This window comes from Bos taurus, chromosome 2, assembly GCF_002263795.3.
Source record: "Bos taurus isolate L1 Dominette 01449 registration number 42190680 breed Hereford chromosome 2, ARS-UCD2.0, whole genome shotgun sequence".
In the NCBI taxonomy this organism is placed as follows: Eukaryota; Metazoa; Chordata; class Mammalia; order Artiodactyla; family Bovidae; genus Bos; species Bos taurus.
Window position 1 is genome coordinate 51606010 of NC_037329.1, and position 25560 is coordinate 51631569.

Below are 25560 nucleotides of genomic sequence, written 5' to 3' on the forward strand. Positions count from 1 at the left end.
AGGTGAAACTCAATCTGGATGGCAATAGGTTTTTACAAAGGCTATTTTTTTTCCCCTCAAGGGAGATCTGCTCCAAAATTTTCAATGGAGTTAGGTAAGCAAATTCACTGAACTTTAGATCAGACGTTATATTGGAAGTCTTCCAGTCAAGGTATATGCTTTTCTATACTAAGAAAGAGAGGCACGTAAATGTTTTTACAAAATAGGACCCAGGGTAGCAGGAGACCGAAGTCTTTTCTTTCCTAATTCAGAGCTTTCTGTTCTTTATTGTGTAACTGAAATTCACTCATTTATTCCTCAACAAATACGGAATGCCTTCTGAGTACATGGAGGCACTATGCTAGATGCTGAGGCTCAGTGGTTAGAAACTAGACATGGTCCCCACAATGAAAGTGAAATGTACAGGGAGAGAGAGAGGAGGGCAGGCAAACATAATTACAAACCACATTAAGTGCCCTGAAGATAAAACCCTGTGCTGCTAATTTGTGACCCCAAAAAGCCTCACCTGATGCCACACATCGCATTCCTGTTTCTGTTTATCTGTCTCAAATCAAAATGGTGTCATTAGATTTTGTTCTTGTTGTTATTTACACACCTATTAACAGATTCAATAAAGGAATGTTAATTCAGTCATGCCTCAGGATACATAGAGAACAGTTTTGTTTTTATTTTCCTCCGTCTTGAATCATTCTCTTTCCTCAGCTTTCATAACATGGGACTCTATTCTTTTGACCCCATCTTCCTTACCATTGGATTGTGGGGTTGTTTTTTTTTTTTTGATGTTAACTTTTTCTCATAACTTAAACAGTGCAGATTCCTGAGCCTGTTATATCCCTCTTATCTTCTCCCTCTTTCCTCTCCTTAGACAACTTTATTCATAGTGCATAGGTTTATATACCAATTATGGTTGCACACACAAAAGCACATGAAAATTGTACTGTTGTACGATGATCTACACCTTTCCTCTGAGCTTCAGACCTGTAATGCTCTGCCCCTTGGATTTTTTCACTTGGATATTTCAAGGGCAACAGGTCAAAATCAAACATGTGGTTTTCCTTGAATTCTGGCTCTCTTCCTCAGCGCCTCTCTACTGGCCCCATTGAACATGAATGGCACAGCCAGTAACCCAGGGGCACTTTGTAAAATGCCCTCTCTCCAAAATCTCCATGTCCATTACATAATAAATATATATTGGGTCAGCCAAAAAGTTCATTCAGATTTTTTTTGTAACACTTTACTGCTTTCTACTCTCTTCTTTTCTCCCACTATCATCACAATCCAAGCTCTCATCCGCTCTTTCTGAATTATTGCAGGAACCTCCCATCAAAGACACATATGGTTTTCCATACTACAGCCAGAATATTCCTTTCAAAATGCAAATTGATTATATTGTGCCCCTTTCTGCCTTTCCTGAGGAAAATATCAATGGCTTCCCAATGCCTTTAGTGTGAAAGCTAAAATATTAATACATACTCTGATCTTGGCCTGCTTTTCTTTTTTTAGGCAATTTTTTTAAAGTAGAGTTTATTTACAATGCTGTGCCAACTCTGCTGTACAGCAAAGTGACTCAGTAATACACATGTACACATTTCTTTTTTATACTCTTTTCCATTATGGTTTATCACAGGATATTGAATACAGCGCATCCCACCTTCCTCGTTCCCACACTGGGTCTTTGCTCCCTGGAGGGCTCCTCCACTTTCCTTCCTCTTCTGCTAAAGATTCCCTCATGCAAGAACCCCTACTGTTCTTTTAGATCTCCATTCGGCTTCAGTCCTGACTTCAGACGGGAAGTAGTTCCTGACCTTCCTAAGTAGGCAATACCATCACTGCACCTTTTTCTTCACATTTTCCTAGATATCTTTGCACTACTTTGAAGAGTGCTGTACTCTCTGGAATGTAGGCTCTACATGCAGGGCTGTCTCTCACTGTCATACACACACACACACATACACTCACACCGCTCACAGACCCTTTTCTTATCTTTAGAGCCTCAGATTCTAGCACAGTGACAGGCTGAGAATAGAGTCTCAAATGAATTAATGAATAGTATCCAGACTGAGTTCAAATGTGAAATTTATATCAGTTTGTTTTCCTGAAGATTATATGAACCTATATGAACTAGATTTTCTTCAAAGTATATATAGATAGTGCATATGACTCCGTCCATGGGATTTTCCAGGCAAGAATACTGGAGTGGGTTGCCACTGCCTTCTCCAAGATGGTGGTATATACATTAAATTCAGCCAAAAAAAATGAATAGTTCCTGACATAAATCAAAAACCAATTTTTTCTATTCCAGTCTTAATACTTTATAGTTATATTTTAAAATTTCCATCACAAATGCAGATATTTCCAGTACCACATGTTGAGACTAAGAATATACTTAACTTTATTTAATGAGATTTGGTTATATCCAGCCAAAACAAATGTTTTCTCCTTTCATAGCATAGAAGACATAACACACGCATCTTAGAAATTCATTACAATTATCAATATGAATACCTGAACTTCATATTTTGGGAAAAAGGTCAAATCTCTCTAACAGCTTCTGGCTTCAACTGTCTTCACCCCTTCATAAGAGCAAGAAAGGCAGCCACATGTTTGGAAGGCTTGCTGCTGCTGCTGCTACTGCTGCTAAGTCGCTTCAGTCGTGTCCGACTCTGTGCGACCCCATAGACAGCAGCCCACCAGGCTCCCCCGTCCCTGGGATTCTCCAGGCAAGAACACTGGAGTGTGTTGCCATTTCTTTCTCCAATGCATGAAAGTGAAAAGTGAAAGTGAAGTCGCTCAGTCATGTCCGACCCTCAGCGACCCCATGGACTGCAGCCCACCAGGCTCCTCCATCCATGGGATTTTCCAGGCAAGAGTACTGGAGTGGGGTTAGCGATATTATTTAAATCCCATTTAAATGTACAGTACAATGGTCCCTATATGCCAGGAGCCATGACTATTGAAGTCTGAAGCTCTGGCTTTTGCACACTTAGAGAACTGGAGGAGTAATTCTTTTCCAAAATTTCAAAGGCAAGACAAATGCCCTTAACAATAGGAAACACTAAGAAAAACTATAATATAAATATGTATTTTGTGGTCTTTGCTAAAACCTGCTTTTGAAGTTATATTTCATGGTGACTGCTTTAGAAATGTCAATACCACAACAAACTCAAACTTTTCATAATTTGATCTATTCCCCAAGACTGATGTAGCATTTATGTAACTGTTTTTATTTCTTTTAATAAACTATTATTGATTGCCTCTACAATTTAAAGAATTCCAAATATGAATGAATATATAGTACACTTTTCCCTTTTGAGTAATCAGTGCAAAAAGATATGCAGGAATTTAAAACAAATAAATGGCCCCTTCCCAACCCTGAGAAGAAGCCTCTGGAATTATCCTGAACATATAAATATCAACAGAGTTTTGCCAAGAGAACGCACTGGTCATAGTAAACAACCTCTTCCAACAACACAAGAGAAGACTCTACACATGGACATCACCAGATGGTCAACACCAAAATCAGATTGATTATATTCCTTGCGGCCAAAGATGGAGAAGCTCTATACAGTCAGCAAAAACAAGACCAGAAGCTGACTAAGGCTCAGATCATGAACTCCTTATTGCCAAATTCAGACTTAAATTGAAGAAAGTGGGGAAAACCACTAGACCATTCAGGTATAATCTAAATCCAATCCCTTATGGTTATACAGTGAAAGTGAGAAATAGATTTAAAGGACTAAATCTGATAGACAAGAGTGCCTGATGAACTATGGACGGAGGTTCATGACATTGTACAGGAGGCAGGGATCAAGACCATCCCCAAGAAAAACAAATGCAAAAAAGCAAAATGGCTGTCTGAGGAGGCCTTACAAATAGCTGTGAAAAGAAGAGAAGTGAAAAGCAAAGGAGGAAAGGAAAGATATAAGCATCTGAATGCAGAGTTCCAAAGAATAGCAAGGAGAGATAAGAAAGCCTTTCTCAGCAATTAATGAAAAGAAATAGAGGAAAAGAATAGAATAAGAAAGACTACAGATCTCTTCAAGAAAATTAGAGATACCAAGGGAACATTTCATGCGAAGATGGGCTCAATAAAGGACAGTAATGGTATGGACCTAACAGAAGCAGAAGATATTAAGAAGAGGTGGCAAGAATACACAGAAGAACTATACAAAAAGATCTTCATGACCCAGATAATCACGATGGTGTGATCACTCACCTAGAGCCAGACATCCTGGAATGTGAAGTCAAGTGGGCCTTAGGAAGTATCACTATGAACAAAGCTGGTGGAGGTGATTAGTCAAGGCTATGGTTTTTCCAGTAGTCATGTATGGATGTGAGAGTTGGACTATAAAGAAAGCTGCTACTGCTAAGTCACTTCAGTCATGTCTGACTCTGTGCAACCCCATAGACAGCAGCCCACCAGGCTCCCCCATCCCTGGGATTCTCCAGGCAAGAACACTGGAGTGGGTTAAAGAAAGCTAAGTGCAGAAGAATTGACGCTTTTGAACCGTGGTGTTGGAGAAGACTCTTGAGAGTCCCTTGGACTGCAAGGAGATCCAACCAGTCCATCCTAAAGGAAATCAGTCCTGGGTGTTCATTGGAAGGACTGATGTTGAAGCTGAAACTCCAATATTTTGGTCACCTGATATGAAGAGCTGACTCTTTTGAAAAGACGCTGATGTTGGGAAAGATTGAAGGCAGGAGGAGAAGGGGATGACAGAGGATGAGATGGTTAGATGGCATCACCGACTCAATAGACATGAGTTTGGGTAAACTCTGGGAGTTGGTGATGGACAGGGAGGCCTGGCATGCTGCGATTCATGGGATAGCGAAGAGTCGGACATGACTGAGTGACTGAACTGAACTGAGGAACATCTAGGAAAGGTACTTCTCTTTTTCTACTGAAGCTGAAGTGAAAATATTTGGTATATAATTATTTTAAAAATACCAAATCTTGTTGATTGACTTCCTCTACAAATTCAATTTATTAGCTGATTGCTCCTTTGAACTGGGCTTCCCTGGTGGTTCAGACAGTAAGAATCCACCTGCAATGAAGCAGACCTGGGTTTGATCCCTGGATCTGGAAGATCTCCTGGAGGGGGAAATGACAACCCACTCTAGTATTCTTGCCCAGAGAATTCCATAGACAGAGGAGTCTCGTGGGCTACAGTCCATGGGATCGCAAAGAGTCAGACACAACTGAATGACTTTCACTCCTTTCAAACTATGGTGCTAGACAAGACTCTTGAGAGTTCCTTGTACAGCAAGGAGATCAAACCAGTCCATCCTAAAGGAAATCAACTCTGAATATTCATTGGAAGGACTGATGATGAAGCAGAAGCTCCAATACTTTGGCCATCTGATGCAAAGAGCTAAATCATTTAAAAAGACCCTGACACTGGTAAAGGTTGAGGGCCAGAGGAGTAGAGGATGACAGAGGATGAGATGGTTGGATGGCACCATTGACTCAATGGACATGAGTTTGAGCAAACTCAGGGAGATAGTGAAGGACAGGGAAGCCTGGCGTGCTGCAGTACATGGTGTTGCAAAGAGCTGGACACTAGCAACTGAACAACAATATCCCACCCTATTTTTTCTAGGACATGAGATTTCATGCCTAGAAAATCAAGGAACTATTAAAAAGAAAGGTATAGATACAGCAGTACTTACTGTGGTGACTCAAGGACGAAAGAGCAGATAACCAAGGAGGGTCTTGGAATGCAGGAATGGAAAAACCAGACCCTTATCATCCTTCCCTCTCCCATGTTGTAACTATTAATGGAACAGTATAACCTGTCTCCCCTCCTACCCCATAGGGAGGAGGTATTTGCCTTATTCTTTCCCCCACACAGTATATGTGCCTCATCCAATCAGCAAATGATCCACAAGACCCCTATCCCAATCCTTGTACCTTGAGTATAAAAGTGGACTGCTACTGCTGCTAAGTCACTTCAGTCATGTCCGACTCTGTGCGACCCCACAGACGGCAGCCCACCAGGCTCCCCCCGTCCCTGGGATTCTCTAGGCAAGAATACTGGAGTGGATTGCCATTTCCTTCTCCAATGCTTGAAAGTGAAAAGTCAAAGTGAAGTCGCTCAGTCGTGTCTGACTCTTAGCAACCTCATGGCCTGCAGCCTACCAGGCTCCTCCGTCCATGGGATTTTCCAGGCAAGAGTACTGGAGTGGGGTGCCATTGCCTTCTCCAAAAGTGGACTAAAGACCCCCATTCAATGTCAGTTCTCCCTTGAGCTGGCCCGCTGTTCTAACAGCATCTCCCACTCTAATAAACTTTATTTCCCTCTCATTCTGTCTCCTGTCTGGAAATTCTTTCCCAACCCATGCTCAGACCATGACACTTAGTAAGTACTTAATACAGATCAACTAGCTGTAGTTTTATTTAATGTGTGTTCAATAAACATTTAATGTTTTTTCAAAGTTGTATTTTACATTATTTAATGAAGCTATACCTGGATGACTAAATTGATATTTACCTTAAGAGGAATGCCCAAATTAGACCCACAGTAAAGGAGAGTAAATAGCATCACTGATGCCATGTGATTTATGGGAAATACAGTTTTCCTCTTTTGATTCTAATTACACACATTTTCCATAAATTAGTAATCACACAGGCACACAATCTTTAGGAAACTTACAGATACCTTAAAGAAAGCGAAGACTAGAGTGGAAATATTTTCTTCTGTGAATCTACATGTCCTATATAGTTGGAATTAAACATCTATTCTAGTTTTCATTTCCCAGAATTGAATTCTTTTCCTTGCAAGGGTAAAAATTCATGGCTTAGTGGCTTCTGGACGCATACACACCAAACATACACAAGCTTCTGTCACTTACAAGAGAGATACTCTCTGGAGCCTGGAATTCTCCCTCCAGCAACATGCATTTAACCTCCATTTAGGTCAATGAGAACTACAGGCAGGTACAAGGGCCTGAGGAGTAGGAATTTTTAGCAGGTAATTGTTATTGCAACAGAGTTTAGAGAGCACTTCACAGAAGTATCAGAGGTGAATTCACCTTAAATCTTTGCTTTTAGCCAAGAATAACCTAATACCTAAAGCATTGTTTCAAAAAACCTGACTTTATAATACTCAGAACAAAATAAGTTTCCTTGAGTCCTCTTGTTTCTCATTTCAACCCAGTGAACTTTGTATAGTTACACTCAAAAAAAATTAAAAAGTTAATAAATACTTATGCATGCTCGCAAAGTTGCTTCAGTCATGTTGGACTCTTTGGGACCCCATTGACTGTAGCCCACCAGGATCCTCTGTCCATGGGATTTCCCCAGGCAAGAATACTGGAGTGGGTTGCCATACTCTCCCCTCCAGGGGATCTTCCTAACCCAGGGATTGAACCCACATCTCTTATGTTTCCTACATTGGTAGGCGGGTTCTAGGCCAATCAGTTTGCCAGAAATTCTCCATTAATCTAGAAAACTACTTTCTCTCAATAAATATATTCAAATCACACTCAGATCAAGTGGTTTAAAAAAAAACTGTATATGTCTGGATCTCACATAATTTTGCATGAAAAATGTAGCAATTTTGCAAAAAAAGGGAGGAAAGAAAAGTCTTACTAAATGTTGATTGAAGCCAGTGGACACAGGAGTAGGAATCTTATGCAAAGGAATCCAAGAAGAGCTTGGGAAAGAAGGGAAACAGAGAAAGACCTGAATGGGTTCAGCAGGCAGGACTCAAACTGTCTATGTGAACTGGGTGGTGTAGCCCAGGATACCAGATAACTCAGAGGTTCTCCTCCTGGCTGTGACCCTGATCCTCAGGGCCTTTGTCTGAAGCCATGGCTCTCTGTAAGTCCCTTCAGACTTAGAGGCAATCCTGCTAAAAATTATTGTTGCCTCACATAGCCTCCCCCTTGCACCCTTCTCCCATCCACCTAGAGTCAGCTGTTGATACTGGGACATGAGCCCTTTTCTTTTCTTGGGGACCCACCCATTCTAAACTCTCAATATTTATTTCGGAACTTTCTTCATTCCTCTAGCCCAAGAAAGTTTTATCTAACAAGCAAGAAGATATCTTGATTTTTTACTTATTAGGTAGTTTTCCAAATACTTTGCCCATTTCGTGAGTTCTTTGACTTCCTTGAAGAGTGGGCTCTTGAAACTCAAAAGCTAAGACTTTACTCATTTTTACTTTGTATTTTGATGTGTCATCTCTTCCCTGAATTTTCTGGAAAGGACCAAGAGTTTCAAAGAAAAGAGAAAGTATCTGTTAATATTTCAAAACTTTAACTCTCCTCAATTATTTATGCACAGTGTTATAAGCCATGAATAAAATTCTAGAATTAATGGAAAGCATAAAATTGGGTGAAGCAAATTCAGTAAATGAAAGAACTGTAAGGGAAGAAATAGGAAAAGACAAAGAAAATAGAGAAGAGAGTGTGTATTTGTGTTCAAATACGTGTGTTGGTGAGGTTTGCAGGCTTTGGTATGACACTGAGTAAATAGAATTGGAAGTATATACCATGATGTTATCTAAGATAAATCTTAGTGTTTGAAGAAAGACATGAAAAAAATCTTAGGAGTACTCTGTTGTGACATCAGATTATTAAATAAAACAATTATAATAAGCAAATAAACTTTTAAGCACCAAAATTTTAAGATGCACATCAGTTTTGCACATGACTATAAAAAAACCTATGTTTTAATTGCATTTAGCAAAATTGCTGAATCCCAAAACAGGCACTGTCACTTGTAAGATCTTCTAAAAACTCCCACAGAGAAAAATATCTCCTCTGTCCCAATCCCAACTTTCTCCCACGGACCTCTCTCTAAAGCTCACTTAGTATTTTGGTCACAGGGTACAGATGAAGAGATATAATGAACAGAGCTAACAATGTTTTACTCACTTTCATCTTACCAAGTTCACTAGTTTTTAAGGTAGCAAAAGAAACAGAAGGTCCAACAAGAAAACATGAGAAAGTCCTGCCAACCATCCCTTGATAAACATAACTCACTGAAAATTTTTGTGAATAGATGACATTTTAAAAGGCAAAATCTTCTCTATTCTTAGTTGACAAATTCTTTGGAAGCTTCTTAAAGGAATAAGCTGGCAATGCTCTCACATTTCAACTTTAAAATGAAAGGAATCTCTGAACTTTCCTTCTTTAGCAACAAACTCCCTTAACCCCTTGCCCCACTCCTATAAAGAAAACAAAACAGAATAGGTTATGATCCTTATAGGCTATGATCGTTAGTATACATATCCCCCTTTTTGCCTAGAGCCAGATATAACATGGAATCTGAGTTTATCCTTCATACCTCATTAGTCAAGTTTAGTACTATTATTTTCCCCTTTAGATTGCATTTTCATGATTAAAAATGGATAGCTGTGGCTTGGAAATAGGAAACTGGGCCATCTCTGAACTAGAGCAAAGTTGAAGACAACTCTAAATATTTCAAAATATTTTGAGTAATTCCGTGAGCTTTCCTGACAATTGGTCAGTCTATCCTCACTGAATCCTGTGATATGATATTACATACTCAAAGTCTATGAACAAGGAAACACAACTTCAGGGATAGTAGAAGTGTTTTTTTGTTTGTTTGTTTGTTTGTTTTTTTTGTTTTCTGTTTTCTTTTTTTAATTGAATGGTTTATCCAAGCAAGTCTAATTAGTTAATAGTGATATAGCTCTAGAGTGGTGAGTTCATTAAAGATATTCAGAGTACTGGTTCTCCAAAGCTTAACTGCATGTGGCTATTGGATCACATATCTATTTTTCTGCCATGTAAGAAGAAAACATCTCAGAGTATAACTATTAGTTGGCTTTGTGGTGTTGGGTTAGTGTGCCAATCTGAGGTTAGAGCAGAGATGGGATCCCAAGCCCTGGGCTTTGTATTATATAGTATTGTATTTTTGATGTTGTACTTAAGGGTCAATTACTGTTTCCATTATAAACCCTGTTTTTCAAGGGTTTATAGCTCACCAATTTTCATTTTGGTATGCAAGCTGCATGAATACACAGGTTTTAAAAATAGCTTAAATTGGGTAGAGCCATTTTTAGATATAAAGCAGTAAAACACACTTTTCATTGGTTCTAGTTTGTTTTGGAAGTTTCCAATCGAAAAGTTTATTCTATCTTAAAATGCAAAAATGTGTGCTTTTCTTTCCTGCATCTTCATAACAACTTCGATGGTAAAAGGAAGCCAGGGGGGATATTGAATAACACTTCAAGGAGGAAAACCATTTAAAAATCTTTTTTTGGTGTGTGAAGATTTGTGGGTGAATGTCATTCCAGTCAATGTTCTTCAACATCAATAAGCTAATCAATCAAAACTCCCTGAGTATGGGCACTATTTCATGTCCCTGTTGTGATAGGTACTGTAAGAAATGAAAGACCTCCCTGTCCTCAATGTGTTTGAAATTCTAGTTAAAGAGAAAGACAAAGACAGCAATATTCAGTATAACAGCAAACATACATGGAAGCATCTAAGTGAAAAATCATGTGACCTAGAATTTGAGGTAAAAGCAAAGTCATTTACAGACTTGTACCACTTACTGGTGCCCTGCAAAAAGAACAAGAAATTCCAATGTATGGTAATTGCCTAGAGGTGGAAATTTACCCATCTAGGGTCATGCAGTATTAAGAACTCTTGCCCTGACCATGAGAATTCAAAAATCTCTACCAAAAAGCAAAGTTGTTTTCTCTGCCATTCTGAATGCTTCCAAATCATAAAAGCAAATTTCCTTTTGCATTAATTCAAGTTAAACTTCTTGAAAAGGTCCTCTACACCAGCTATTTTCACTCTGTCACCCAACTCTCGGATCCCAACCTTTTCCAGTCTGGTCTCCAGCAGCACTACACAGTTCATACTGCTTTTGCCAAATGACCAATGACCTCCTTGTTGCTGCTGCCAAATAAGAAGACTTGGCTTTTCTCTTTCACTTAAATTTATCTTAATTTAGAAGATAGACACGGTTTTCTAGCTTTTGTCTCATAGTAATCTTTGTCATTTTTTTGTTCTACCCATCTACTCCCCTCACTTTGCTACAGGCACCTCTCTTTCCTCTCAGAGATGCCCCACTGCTGTGAAGTTCTGGTGGGATATTGTGGCTACATTCCATTAAGGAAGCTGAAGGGACAGAACTGTCTCTCTTTTCCCCAGCTCAGGATGTAGTGTTTGTAGGCAGGACTCAGGCAACTGCACACTTTCTCCAGGGACTTTAACACCTGATCAAGTCAGGGTGTAGGAAGGGCTAGACATTATACTCACGTACTGGCAGGGACAGAAGACCCTACAGTTCTTGCTGCATCACACTTGTTATAGTTCATGTGATGCATTTCTCCAGAGCTCATCTGTTTATGCTCACTTTCCAAATCTAGTTCTCCACATTCATTTCTGTTATCTCCAGATATTCTTCAGTAAATTTAAGTTTTGCTTAAAATAAGAGAAAGTGAAACTTTGCTGATGCTGAAGCTCCAATACTTTGGCCACCTGATGTGAGGAGCAGACTCATTGGAAAAGACCCTGATGCTGGGAAAGGTTGAGGGCAGGAGCAGAATGGGGATGACAGAGGACAAGATGGTTGTATGGCATCACCGACTCAATGGACATGAGTTTGAGCAAGCTCTGGGAGATGGTGAAGGACAGGGAAGCCTGGTGAGCTGCAGACCATGGGGCTGCAAAGAGTCGGACATAGAGTGACTGAAAAACAACCTTTGCTGCTTATGAAAAAATGTTAATTGATATAATTTCTAATTCTTCAGCTCTTCTTCTTTAGAGCTTTCATTTTCTACTCTCTATTTCTTATATGTCGCAATTCTTCTGGATACTTTTAAACATCCCTTCTCATTTCACTGTCTATTACCTACATGGGTTATTTTACTTACTCCCTTGACTTCAGCCATCACCTATATACTGCTGCTAAGTCACTTCAGTCATGTCCGACTCTGTGCGACCCCATAGACGGCAGCCTACCAGGCTCCCCCGTCCCTGGGATTCTCCAGGCAAGCACACTGGAGTGGGTTGCCATTTCCTTCTCCAATGCGTGAAAGTGAAGTCACTCAGTTGTGTCCGACTCTTATCGATCCCATGGACTGCAGCCTACCAGGCTCCTCCATCCATGGGATTTTCCATGCAAGAGTACTGGAGTGGGGTGCCATTGCCTTCTCCGACCTATATACTAATGACTTCTAAATCTAACTAGCCATTCCAAATCTCTCCTCATATTTCTTTAATCACACTATTTGTTTTTTTCATTTATTCTACAAATATTTGGTGAATTTCTACTATTAGGTAGCTGTATGATAGGCAATGGAGAAACAAAGCAATGTAGTTGTCCATTTAATGATGGTTAGTCTAGTGGACTCCATGACTTGGTGAAATACATGATTCCATAAACTTTAACCTAATGGATGTCATAGTTTAGTGGATTCCATAGATGTCATGTAATATTTAACACCTCTACTTGGATATTTCAAAAACAGTGGATTCATCAGCTTTCCCTGACATTTGTATTGAAGTATTTCTCCTATTGGGCTCCTATTTCAATGAAAACATTCAACTGCATATGCCAGGAACCTGAGCACTACACTAACTTTCCCTCTTCACTCCATCTCAACCTCTGCACCATTATTGAATCCAGTCTGTTCAACGTTCTCTGAATCTCTAGAATGTGTCCACTGTCTGCCATCAATTTTGCTGCTGTTTTATCTATATAGGTCTCCATCCCCCTCCCCCTTTTTTTTTTTTACATCAACACAACACTAGTCTTGGTTTGGGGTTGCAACCAGAGTAAACTTGACAAAATTCAAGCCTACTTGTGATTATGTTTTGGTTAAAAGCCTTCAAAGACTCCATAATTATCTCAAAATTAAATGTAACCCCTTTTCAAATCTCCTCCTTCTCCCTGTTACACGTCCAACTTCTCACTCACTACTCTACAAACTTCTTTAGAAGTTTGTACTTCTAAGCTACTGAAATTCTCTCACATCAGCAAATGAATTATGCTGTCTCTCAACTCTCTTGTATGGCATATCTTCTCAGTTCCATATGAAATTCCAGCCAGGCCAGTTCCATTCATTGTTTAGGTAACTTATCTTTCCCCTTGAAGGTTTACTCTTCCTACAAGACTCAATTATGTCCCTTTTTTATGAATTCTTAAAACACCTTGCTTTCTTCACATCCTAATATTCATTACTCTGTATCATTAATTTCCATGTTTTATGGGTAAATTTCACTATAATGCAAAGCATTTGAAGGCAGAAATCATACTTTTTTTTACATTGTTTTACCCATAGCACATAGCAGGTGATCCATAATTAGTCAAAACAAATGAATCTTAACATTTGCCTTATCAAAAATTCAATATCAAACCATAAAAATACCTTTGTTTTGTCCAGGCTTTAAATACACTGGATAGATTGATCTGATCATTAACAGAGAGTGTTATCTATCTGAACAGTATGGTACTCTTGTTTATAAGCTGTGCTCCGTTGCATCAGTTATCAGATGACGAAACAGCAACAAGTCCTAGAAGTCCCCTCTAATCATACTTCAGCCATACCACACTACCAACACCCTATTTGCTTTGAAATTAGTAATGTTTCTGAAAATATTTTAGAATCCATTAGGATTGGCTACTTAAGGATTATAGAAATCTAGTGTCCCAAATATGTGATTATGTCCTTCTTAAGGATCCTAAGAACCTACTTTTTTCCATTCTCATTTTCTTATCCTTTTCTTTATTAACTTTCTTCAAAGGTAAAGAAAAGGGGTCCTGAGAAGAGATCTAGGGTAAGAGAATGTTCCCCTTGGTCATTTAGGTCTACATAAGTGATCATTAAGATCTGAAGCTATCTGAGCCCTAAAGCATAAGTTTGAAAGATTTATTTTAAGCTGAAGAATAATAATTAGAAAATAAATAGTATTAAGTACATTGTATGTGCCAGGTGTTACACTGAACTCACACAGGACAGGTCAATAGGCATGTCTTCAACACATTATAGACGAACAGTGTGATACATGAGGGTACCTGAGGGGTCCTGAGACACTTTCAGGGATTCTACAGAATCAAAACTATGGGCAGAATAATATTTTTTGCCTTTTTAACCCTCATTTTCTCATGTGTATACAGTGGAGTTTTCCAATGGCTACATACTATTTGATGTGACAGCAAATGGAATGAATAGGCAGATATGAGAACTCAGACATTGAAGAGATTTGCTAAAACAGTGCCACTCTTTTCAGTAAATACCTTTGTTTCGGAAAATGTTACTTTTCATGAAAAACAGTTTGCTAATGAAGTGAATTTATTGTTGGTTGAACAATAAATACTCTTTTAAAGATCAGCTTTAAATTTATACTAGGGTAAATATTGACAGATATAATATCCTATTACTTAATGTCCTCAATATTTTTTTAGTATAACAGGGTTATTGAGACCAAAAAGTTTAAGAATTGCTGACATAGGCAGTAGAATAAAAGTAAGAAACATCTAGCCATTATTGATTTCCCACACTGAACCTCACTGCAGCTGAAATGAGTCCAAATATGGCTGATGACCTATTTTGATGCAGTGCCCCATCTTGCCATCTCCTAGTCTGTCTTCCAGGGCTGCAGTGCTGGGATAAAGAGAGAATCATAACCAGCACATCCATGTAAATGTAAGCAGTAAGTGGCTGAGGACATTCTTTGTAGAAACTGCTGCTGCTGCTGCTAAGTCACTTTAGTCGTGTCTGACTCTGTGCGACCCCATAGACGGCAGCCCACCAGGCTCCCCCGTCCCTGGGATTCTCCAGGCAAGAACACTGGAGTGGGTTGCCACTTCCTTCTCCAGTGCATGAAAGTGAAAGTGAAGTCGCTCAGTCGTGTCCAACTCTTCACGACCCCATGGGCTGCAGCCCACCAGGCTCCTCCGTCCATGGAGGAGTACTGGAGTGGGGTGTCGTTGCCTTCTCTGTTGTAGAATACTACATTGCTCATTCTCTCATATCAATTCAAAGAATATTGTTACTTAATGCTTATGGAAGTCCATTTTATGGATCATATCTTTACTGGGCATTAAATTTTGATTTACATCTGGGTAAATTGAGGAGAATTTTTGAGTACTTCTCTTTCTCCTTTGTGCTTATTACGTGCCATGTCTCAGCTAATTCTCAACAGGTATTTGGGTATTAGGACAAGAAGATGTGCCACCGATGTTTGTAAACTAATCAATTGATCAATTCTTGGCTAAAGCCAAAAGCATCATTTCATTCTTGGTGGACTAGCCTATCAACCATGTAGCAAATTACTTCTATCGACAAAAGTATTCAACTATTCTCTTATTCAATGTAACCATCTCATACTCTGAAAGAGTGAATACAAGGTCATTGTAAGTGTCTTCAGTGCCTTGGGAGAGGATTTTAAGGTTTCTCTTTTTAATAGACTTTCCCTGAGAGTAGCAAAGGCACCATAAAAAGAACAGTTAATGAAACTTGCTTTCTTCATTACCAAACTTAATATAAATACTTCAACATGTATGTTCTTATTTTTTGTTTTTTAAATTATTAATGGGGTCTATCTTTACTGGAGTTGGGGGATGGTGATGTAAAAGAATAATTATTGCAACAAAAGAGAAGTAACAGAAATTATTGCAACAGAAGAGAACACAATATTTTTAATTGCAACTAATATAAGGAACAATTCATAATCTGTAAAAAAACACAATACAATAAAATTAAGAATGCAGGTTAATCCTTAATTTAACTTACATTAAATAATTATCATGTAGAGGTAAAATCATAGATAATTTCAAGGTATCCAGAAAACTGCAGTTTAAGGAAATGAGGTCTTAGATTTTACACTCTGACATCACCTACTTTTATTTTTCCCTCCAGTACAAACTCACATCAGGATCCCTTTCCTGCACCATTAGCAAGGTAACTGCCTTACCTAACTGGCATTGTCCCTTTTCATTTTGGGGTACGCAAGTATTTGCCACCTACACTCAGATCATGGTTTTGTGAGAGGCCACAGAGCAACTTTCTTTAGAGCTATCAAAGCCTTCCTCATTATCCTTTATGGGCTGTGCAGAAAACATCTCAACTATTACACATTTAACTGGAGTGCAGTAGAATGCGTTTGCTGGCCCCCTCCAGTTCCTTGGGTAAAAGCTCTGTTCATAATCAGTTTCTGGTTTTTTAAATGACCCTCAAGAGGTTCCTTCCAGTCCACTTCAGTTCCCTTTTTAGCGTCCCATTGATTTTCCAGACCTTAGGAACGTGTCCTTAACCGCCTGCTTTTCCAATGGCTCTTTCCACTGAATGCTAAAGGAACACTTTGATACTTCAGTCATTGAGAAAGGGATATCTTGAGAACTAACACACCATTTATAACAGTACAGTTTACAATAACATTTCCTGCAGAAAGAAGGTGCCTTTCTCAGAAAGAGAAGGACAATTTCTGCACCCCATTTAGTTTCAAAACTACAAGCAACACCCTTGTTTCTTGTCAATAAAGAGATAGATAGAGTAGAGTAGCAATCACAATACATAAATGATATTATTTGTCCCCAGAGTGCATACCAAATAGTAACTTGCTCAAAGAGCTTGCATGAATTATGAATGGCAGGAAGACACAGAGAGGAAACTCAGTACAGACCCACCCCACACTGCTGTTACATGGATATTTTAAAGGCAGAGATGCCACATGAACTATGTGATGAGATTGCAAAGGTATATAATTTATGTTTGACTCCCCTCCAGCTCTAAATCTTATTTTAAATAATACAGAGACACTATGGAAGCTGTGCATCTGAAAATAAAATACTGATTAAATTTTAATATCAAGTAAGCTAATCAATATAATAATCTGAAAAATCTCATGGGAATGGTGGAGGCTTCAAAAATATGTCCCCTTGGCCACTAAATAATAACAACAACAACAAAGCAAATTAAGAACAACAAAATACCTTAGGTCTTACAACATATACAAAAGTGGAAGACAGAAATATAAGGAAACTTGGGCACTTACGTAGCATTTGGAAACATAATGGTGGGCATGAAAGGACTCCACTTTGACCTGAAAGTCAGGGGCAGAGGCATTATTATTTCTGTTGCCAAGAAAAAGGGTATTCATATTGTAATTATAACATATTGTTATACTGCCCAGTTCTTTTTTAGACTCTGTAATAAAAAATTATAGTCATTTTTCAAAGAAAATTCATAGAATGATCAGATCACGGCTCTATAAATAAAAATATCCCAGAGACTTTCGGTCTTGTCTCAGAATACAGTATTCATATGTCCTATTTTCTTATTTTTTTCCCTTTACCATTTCCTCTGAGGTTCTTTTGAACTAAATAATCAGGAGAAATTGGGAGGGAAAACAGAAAGAAATCCTTTTCTCCTGAAAAAAAAAAAAATGTATAAAAGAGTTTTTTTTAACATATATTCATACACACACCCTCAAAAAGGCAATAGTTGAGCTGAAACAGAATCATTATCAGAAAGTGTGTCTTAGGAACAAGAAGAAAAAATATATAGGCAAGGACTCATCTGAATGATCCTAGTTAAGGGCCTTACCAAAGAGATAGCTTAAGTTATCTTTGAAAACTGGAGAGCCTCCCTGCTTGGCTGAGTATGAATTGAATGTTCCCAAAGAAACATTTCACAAATAGGGATACCCTTCCATTTCACACTGCTCCTTCTCGAAATAGCAACACCATTTAGCAATATTTCATATGAAGACAATTACATTGTAGAATTATTGTAGTCTTAGGGCTTCATTAAAATTAAAAAAAAAAAGTTAAATCTCTGTTTTGTTGAACACAAGAAATGAATAGTAAATATTGATTTAGAATGAATGCAAACATTTCCCTAGGAGTGGATAATTACTGCCTTTCTATGCAAAACACTTATATTTGAAGAAGCACTTCACTTACTTTGCCATGCGGTATACATTCTTTAGTACATTTTAAATTATACGTTGTCCTGGACAGTGTCTGCTCTATAATTTCTTGTGTCTCTACACCAGAGTCAGTATGTAATTTTAAACTACAAAGTTTCTGCCAACTAGGAGAATAGGTTTAACTCTTTCTCTTTTCTGGATTCACAAATTCTTATATGAAGAGATCTGGAAAGACATAGGACTGATGATCTCAGACCTGGAGCAGTTTGGTCTCTTTTTTAGGCCAACAGAAATGCCACTATTAATGACAACATATTTACAAAGCAGAGACTAAAATGGAACATAGGATTTTTGTATCTAAGCCAATTTACAGCCCATCTAAAAGGTATGAATTAAATAATTATCATTTGAAAATTTTAATGAACTACTACTAATTTGAATAATTCTTATAGAAGGGTCTGGTTAAATAATGGACTATCATACTTTAGAATATCTCTTGTCAAATTCTTTCATTATTGTTGCTTTATCCCTCTGCCAAGATCTTTACAACAAAGCAGTATTCAAATTACATGAAAGAATATATTTTAACCATTTCAGTATTACCTATGTATACAGTGACTTAATTCAGAAGTTTATGGTAGAATAGTTTTAACTGTACAGAACACACGAACTATGTTTCTATAAAAATATTATTAAATAGTACAGAGTTATAAAACATAATATATATCATGGTATTCATCATTTCTTTACCTGTAAATTTGCTGTTTACTAAAGTAATAAAAATACCTGCAAAATCATCTCATATTAAAAAAATTAAAGTACCCACCATTCTATTCTGTTTCTATGAAATTTGACTTTTTTTTTTAAATATGTTAGTGATACTACATAGTATTTGTCTTTCTCTGTCTCGCTTATTTCACTTAGAATAATGCTCTCAGAATGGTGGTTACCAGAGGCTGGGGGCAGGGAAAAGGGGGAGATGTATGTAAAGGGCACAAATGTTCAGTTAAAAGAAGTCCTGAGGATCTAATAAACAGCATGGTGACTATAGTTATTAATACAGTATTGTATGCTTAAAAGTTGCTGCAAGTAAATGTAAGCATTCTCATTATACACACAAAAAAATATTACAGCAAGGGGATGGATGTATTCATTATATTCATTTTGGTAATCATTCTACCATGTATATCAAATCATTATTTTATACACTTTTAATATAGATCATTGTATGTGTCAATCAGTCCTCAATAAAGTTGGAGAAAATTATAAATAAAATGTTTAAGAGACTAAAGAATGAAGAAATGAAAGCCCACAAAATGATAAATTTGGAGTAAAGTTACTCAGCAAAAACTAAATGAGATGAGACCAAGGGACTGTTTACATGCACAGAATAGCAGTATGTCCTGCTTCCGCACAATCTTCACCATCCCATCATGGGAAATTTAGTCTTATTTGCTCTCTCTGGTTTCAAACTGCACACAGCCTCCTACCTTTTGGATGTATTAAAGTTTGCAATAAAAAGGAAGAAATGAACTCTAAGAGGAACAAAATCATTTCAGTGATTATGGCAACTGTGAGTATACCTCAAGATTCATCAGTTTCAACCTTTTGCATGTCATGTAGTGCCTTATGGTGTCCACTGTGCTCTCTCATGTTTGTATCCTCTCCCATTATTGGCTTATTTTAGGCCAATTTGTCTGGACACAGTAACTGCCCGGGGAATTCATTAAACATGATTCTCAAGACCTTATTCCAGAGAGTCTGACCTGATAAGTCTGGAACAGGGCCCAGGAAATTTTTTTTTAATGCTCCAGATAAATTTTTATGATTATGTTTGGCAAATATGGTTCTAGACCTTCATCTAACCCATCCTCCAAGCAGACTTTTATTTTTAGTCAATGTGGGCAGTATCTTCACTAGCCATACTTGAGAGGCTGCTCAGTGAGAAATATCCTCACTGTTCCTGTTTCAGTGTAAAAGGAAAGCACAGCTAAGACTAACTTTAAGTCATACTAGAGTAAAACTAATTAATACCAGCCCTGTTTCTTGATGGAGGTTTTGAAAGAGGTGTGTTTTAAGGAACAGGAAAGTCTGAGTTACTCAAGTGCAGTTTGAAAAGGAAGTGGGTACAACAAATGGACACAGAACTGAGAGGGCTAGATGGAGACAAAACAGATAAATTATCTATGTCACAAATAAGCTTGACCTCTGTTCCTTGGAAATATACTAAATCTAATAGTTTTCTAAGGATAGACTTAATCTGCAAAAGACTATGAGGATCATAGTGATGTCACTTTTTTTTTAATGCAAACGACAACTTAATACCTCACAGAAACTATGGAGACAAAATTCATGAGCACATGGTGAAAATGCCAGATTTGATCACAACCATGTGAGTCAATTCCAACCTCAATTGTGTCTCTGCAAGTGGTATCAAGAGATATTTTGGAAGAGAACAGAGTAGTATTCTAGATGACAGTGCTAAGGTAAACAGCACTGATGAACATCAGAGGTATTTGTAAGAGCGTTGTAAGTGTTAGGTGCTCAGCTGTGTCCAGCTCTTGTGACCCCATGGACTATAGCCTGCCAGGGTCCTCTGTCCATAGACTTTTCCAGGCAAGAATACTGGAGTAGGTTGCCATTTCCTCCTGCAGGGTATCTTCCCAACCCAGGGATCGAACCTGGATCTCCTGCATTGAAGGCAGATTCTTTACCATCTGAGCCACCAGGAAAGCCCATTTATAAGAATAAATAGTCAAATTTTTAAAATCATAAAGATAACAAATGGGCATGGTAATGTGTTTGACTTTGTCCATCATGTCCCTCCATATTCCACCACTCTAACGAGTGAATTGTGTAGAAATTTTTGCATTTTTTAATGTGTTTCTTAGCAGCACAGCAGGACAACCGTGGACAACACACACCAAGACTCTTACTAAAAGAATACATACCCATAACAGGGTCTAGAATCCAGCCTTTGATTACAGGCATTCACTGATTTTAGAAGCTCCTTTATTTTATAAAATCTAAGCTACTACTGATTGCAACACACTTCCTGATTTCTGAATTGTTAAAAGGTGAAAAAATGGGCATCATAGAATCATAATATGTGAAAATCTTATAGAAAAGAAACTAAAACAACAAATAGACAGCCTTTTGAGTTTGTAAAGTGTGTGCATTTGTCACTCAGTCATATCTGACTCTTTGCAACCCCATGGACTATGGTCTTCCAGGTTCCTCTGTCCATGGAATTTTCCAGACGAGAATACTGGAGCGGGTTGCCATTCCCTTCTCCAGGGGATCTTCCCAACCGGATCAAACCCCTGTCTCTCACACTGCAGGCAGATTCTTTACCATCTGAGCTACCAGGAAGCCCGAGGTTGTAAAGATGTTTACCAAAGAAATTCAAAGTTTAACAAATAATGGTCTAAGGGAACGGTCCATCCCCAAGTCATTCCTCAGGGTGCTGATACCATGTGAGGATGCCATGAGCTGGTTAGAGTCAATGTGTCACAGCAGGAGAACCTTTGCCTTCTCAGATGAAGCTATGATAGACAACGGACAAGAGCCACTGAGAGCAGATGTAAGAGTAGCCGGATTGGTGGAGAGGAATCTGTGTTCCTCACCAGAAGGAAGAGATCCTGCTACTCTAGTCCAACAGAATACAGTATATACCAACAACTCTTGACCACTATAAGTTGTTTCTCCTCCTCTTTTCTATATGTTAGTCTTAATGAATTTATCCCCCTTTTTCTTCTCTGTTGTCTCTGGAAGAGGTAATTAAAATCACCATTTAGCATTCAGTGAGTGAACCATGAAATTATTACTGCTGTATTATACTCAAAGCAAATACACATCCCCTAAAGACTCAGCTTGGACCTGGGATGCAGTAAGAAAGTGAGCCTAGAGTTTATATACCTTTTGGAAGGGGTAAATGTGTATATAATACATAGGAGAGTTGCATTACTTTAGGCAAAGGCATTAAAAAATTGTTCATATATAATGATCTTATGTAGAGAAAAATGGACCACAAGTTGTAACTTGTGAGTTTATACCTATTATTGATACTTGAGGGAAAACTTAGCTTTCGCTATGGGAACTGTCTCTGTGCTGCATTATTTTGATATATACTCTCCAGGATTGCTAGCTGTAAAATCACCTATGCTCTTCCATTATATGGAGATAGATCACCTAGAATGAATCCATCAGAGAAGAAAGTAAATCCTGGAGAAGGGTGTGAGAGAGTAAAAAAAAAAAAAAAAAAACTGTGTGTGTGTGCGCGCACACGCACATGTGCTCGTGAGAAGGGAGGGGAGAGGAAAGGAGAGAAGTGGAAAAAAGGAGATCAGAATCCCTAGAAACATGAGAAATTATGGAAGAAAAAGTTGGTATTACTGTCAATTGAAAGATGCCTCATTAGCACAGAATAAATTGTCTTGTTTCAAATTTCACAATAGCTTTGTAAAGGTGGGGTCAAATAAGAAAACTGTTACTGACTGACTGTCATTAAATCATTGCAAGTGGAGAGAAAGTAGATCTCCTATCTTGCTTTCACAGAGAAGCTGAATCTAAAGTACCACAATACACAACCAGAAAATATCCTGCTAATGAAGTCAAAATCAAACAGCCATTATAGTGAACTCTTGTTGAATTCCTATCATGTGCCAATCATTATGTTATTAATGATATGTTAACTCTTTCCATTCCCTCAATAACCAAAGTAAGTAGTTTTACTCCGTTGTACAGATGAAAAAACTGAGGCTTACAGAAGATAAACAATTTGCCCAGGTCGCACAGCCAGCTTGGATTAGAACCCAGGCTCTTTGCCCTTACTCATCTGTTCCCTTAACCACCACACTCAACTTGGGACAAGTATAGTACTTCCCAAATACCAGTGGAATTCATGTATTTATCTTTATCTCCTGTCCAAGTCTAGAATGAGAGAAAAAGTGTTTTCTCTCTGCCAACAATACCACTAACATTGCTACATTGACATTATTCAGCAAATCGCTTTCACTTAGTAAGCATGGTGAGAACTCCCTGCCTAAACACTATAAACAAGTACAAATCCAGCTAGAAATAGACCAAAAAATTCAAAAGTAGTATAAGAAGTGGAATTTATTATTAATTCCCCTTCAAGATTTATTTTAAGACCCGACTGACTGTATATAAGTGCTGGACACCAGGACAGAATCTAATTAAGCCTGGCCGTTACTCAGTGTCGAGGCTCAGACTTACCCTACTTGAGTCCTTGCGGCGGGACACGATTTCAGAACGCTGAGTGTTCAAAGGAATGTTACTTCTGCAAACAGCATTCTTAATGTCAAAGGATAAAGCATCCCAGTTGTGGGGAACGTTGTTGTACATCTACCAGGAAAATATTCATCAGCTACCCAGTTGGTCATTCCCTTTGCCTTTGGCTATTTGGACAAATTTTAGTATATATTTAAAATACCCACAAGTTCTCCAATCTTAATTATAAAGCTTGAGAAAAAATGTCCAGTGAAATGTCCAGGTATAAAATAAGAACCTCTTTTGAACTCCTTTGCCTCAAGATTTACATAACTGCGAGGGCAAGGAAATCAAATGATAAAATAAAATACCAGATACTATAGATTAGAAATGAAAAGTAAACCAGCCACATGCCAGTTTCTTGCTACAAGTTCCAGTGGATACCAAAATCAATGTGACTGAGGGAAGATGTAGTTTGGAGAGAAAAATCTCCCAGGATAATCAAGGGATATATTTTCAAGTCTATTTTCCCCCACAGAACTGTTTTGTTTTCTCACATCAATGAGCTAGAATAAAATGTGGATCCCATGATCAAGCTGGCAGAAGTCATGCTCCCTACCTGGATGCTCGAAAATTGTAAATCACAACTTTACAAGGATTTAACTTTTCCCTTTCCAAAATAATCAAATGTTGTGGCGAGGGGGCCACTAATCATGACAAAAAATATACTGCAAATTCTTTCTTTTGGTGCCAAGTCCAATAAGTTCTCTGAGTGAAATTAAATGCACGATCGTATTCCAAACCACAGCTTCCCTTGAGGATGTGCAAATCTCAAGTGGGGGCTGAAAGGCCAGTTGTATCAAAGCCCAGGGTTACACCCATTTTTTTCAAGTTTTTTTTTGTTTTTTGTTTTTTTCCTTTTTTAACTACTGCCTGCAGTGTAAATGGCTCTGGACCCTCTGCTTTCCAGCCTTCATAGTCAAATCAGCGCTTCATACTTTCCACATTCTGCATCTCAAAAGTGGGCCAGTCCCTGACTTCTCTTAGTTTCTCACAGTTTTTGTTTATTTTAAGAGATTCTCTGCTGAACTCCAGGGAAGGGGGGAAAGAGGAGGGAGAGAGAGGAATCTGCTATGTTGTAAGCAATTACTGGCTCCATCTCTTAGATCTGCAGTATCACAGGAATTAGAGATGGAAAAGACCCATTAGGTCATCCTGTACACCCCGGGCCAGCACAGTGCTATTCCCTACTGTAGATTATCTCTTCTGAGAGTTTTTAATATGTTTCAAGGGAAGCCAATGATAACATGGTTTCACTTTATTTCTTTTGCTGCTTTGTTCTGTCCAGTCTACAACATGCCATTTCTACGGATGGATCTAGGGTGACTTTTCAAAGGACATTTGACTGCCCATAAGAATTACAACATTTGTGCTTTCCAACAGCTATGTTCCATAAGTTCAGCATGAAAGCATTCACAAAAACAAATTCTAAACTGCCAACATTTAGTCCCAGGGATGGAAATATTACATATAAAATAATTTTGCATAGACATATTCCATACAACTAGTACATTATGTCACAATATAGCTGTGTGAGTGTGCATACATGTTCACATAAAGTACATACAAATACTCATCATTACTCCAGAGTGTTTCTGTTTCCTTAAAGTTGTGCCAAATGCTGCATAATTCACAAAAATGTGATCCAAAATATTTAAGGTTATGTTTCTCACAATTTTCTTCTTATCTCTCTTAAGTCACACATTTTAAATGTCAACTCACATAGAGAAATATTTAATTTCAAAAATACTCTTCTACTGGGAAATTCTTAAACTCTTCCCCAAGTAGTTTTTTCTCCTTTGTTCATATCCTAAGATAACGGAATGTTTTGACTTACTTTTTATGTGCCTGTCTAGGTATCCTTAACTTAGACTACCAGTCCCAGTCCTCAGGAAAAGGAATACAATAAGAGGGAAACCTAGCATGAAAAATGAACACATCATGTGTTCTGAAGTGACTGTGATCTTAACCATTGTCCCTGAAGCCTATTTGTAGAAGACCAAATCAATGTTACTATTTGAAAGGATACAATTTTGTGCTAGAATCATAATCAATAGTGATAGCATGTGGTTTTTCTTATATTCTAAGTTTTAGAGTGTTTTCTAGGTATAATGCAGGACATATTTTCATTTGAATCTGTTTAATAAGTTGGCCCATCTTTGATATATGTAGTAGGAAAAAAAAAAGATTTTTCACTGTTCTACTAGGAGATGGGATAATGTATTAATCAAGAGTCTGGAGTATGGTCCCTTTACAAGGTTTGTAACCGTGGGTGCTAGGGTACTACCAGTTACCTTGTATGTGATCAGTGGCTTATATACTGTTCTTCGAGGAAGAGATCCTAATTTAACCCCCCACCACCAAAATTGTAAATGGTAAAGGGGTTTGATCTACTCTGTGTTGGTT

At 38.1% G+C, this 25560-nt stretch overlaps 1 long non-coding RNA gene across 2 annotated transcripts in view; it reads right to left on the reverse strand.

The window, feature by feature from the left end:
- LOC104971220 (uncharacterized) overlaps positions 1-24322 on the reverse strand; it is a 287688-nt gene extending 263366 nt beyond the window's left edge. For both annotated transcript variants that reach the window (XR_001502271.3, XR_009491649.1), the window contains exons 1-2: positions 23101-24322; positions 16987-17034 (exon numbers count right to left, since the gene is read on the reverse strand). This is a non-coding gene — a long non-coding RNA (uncharacterized lncRNA). The remainder of the gene's footprint in view (positions 1-16986; positions 17035-23100) is intronic.
- Positions 24323-25560: the final 1238 nt, after the last annotated feature.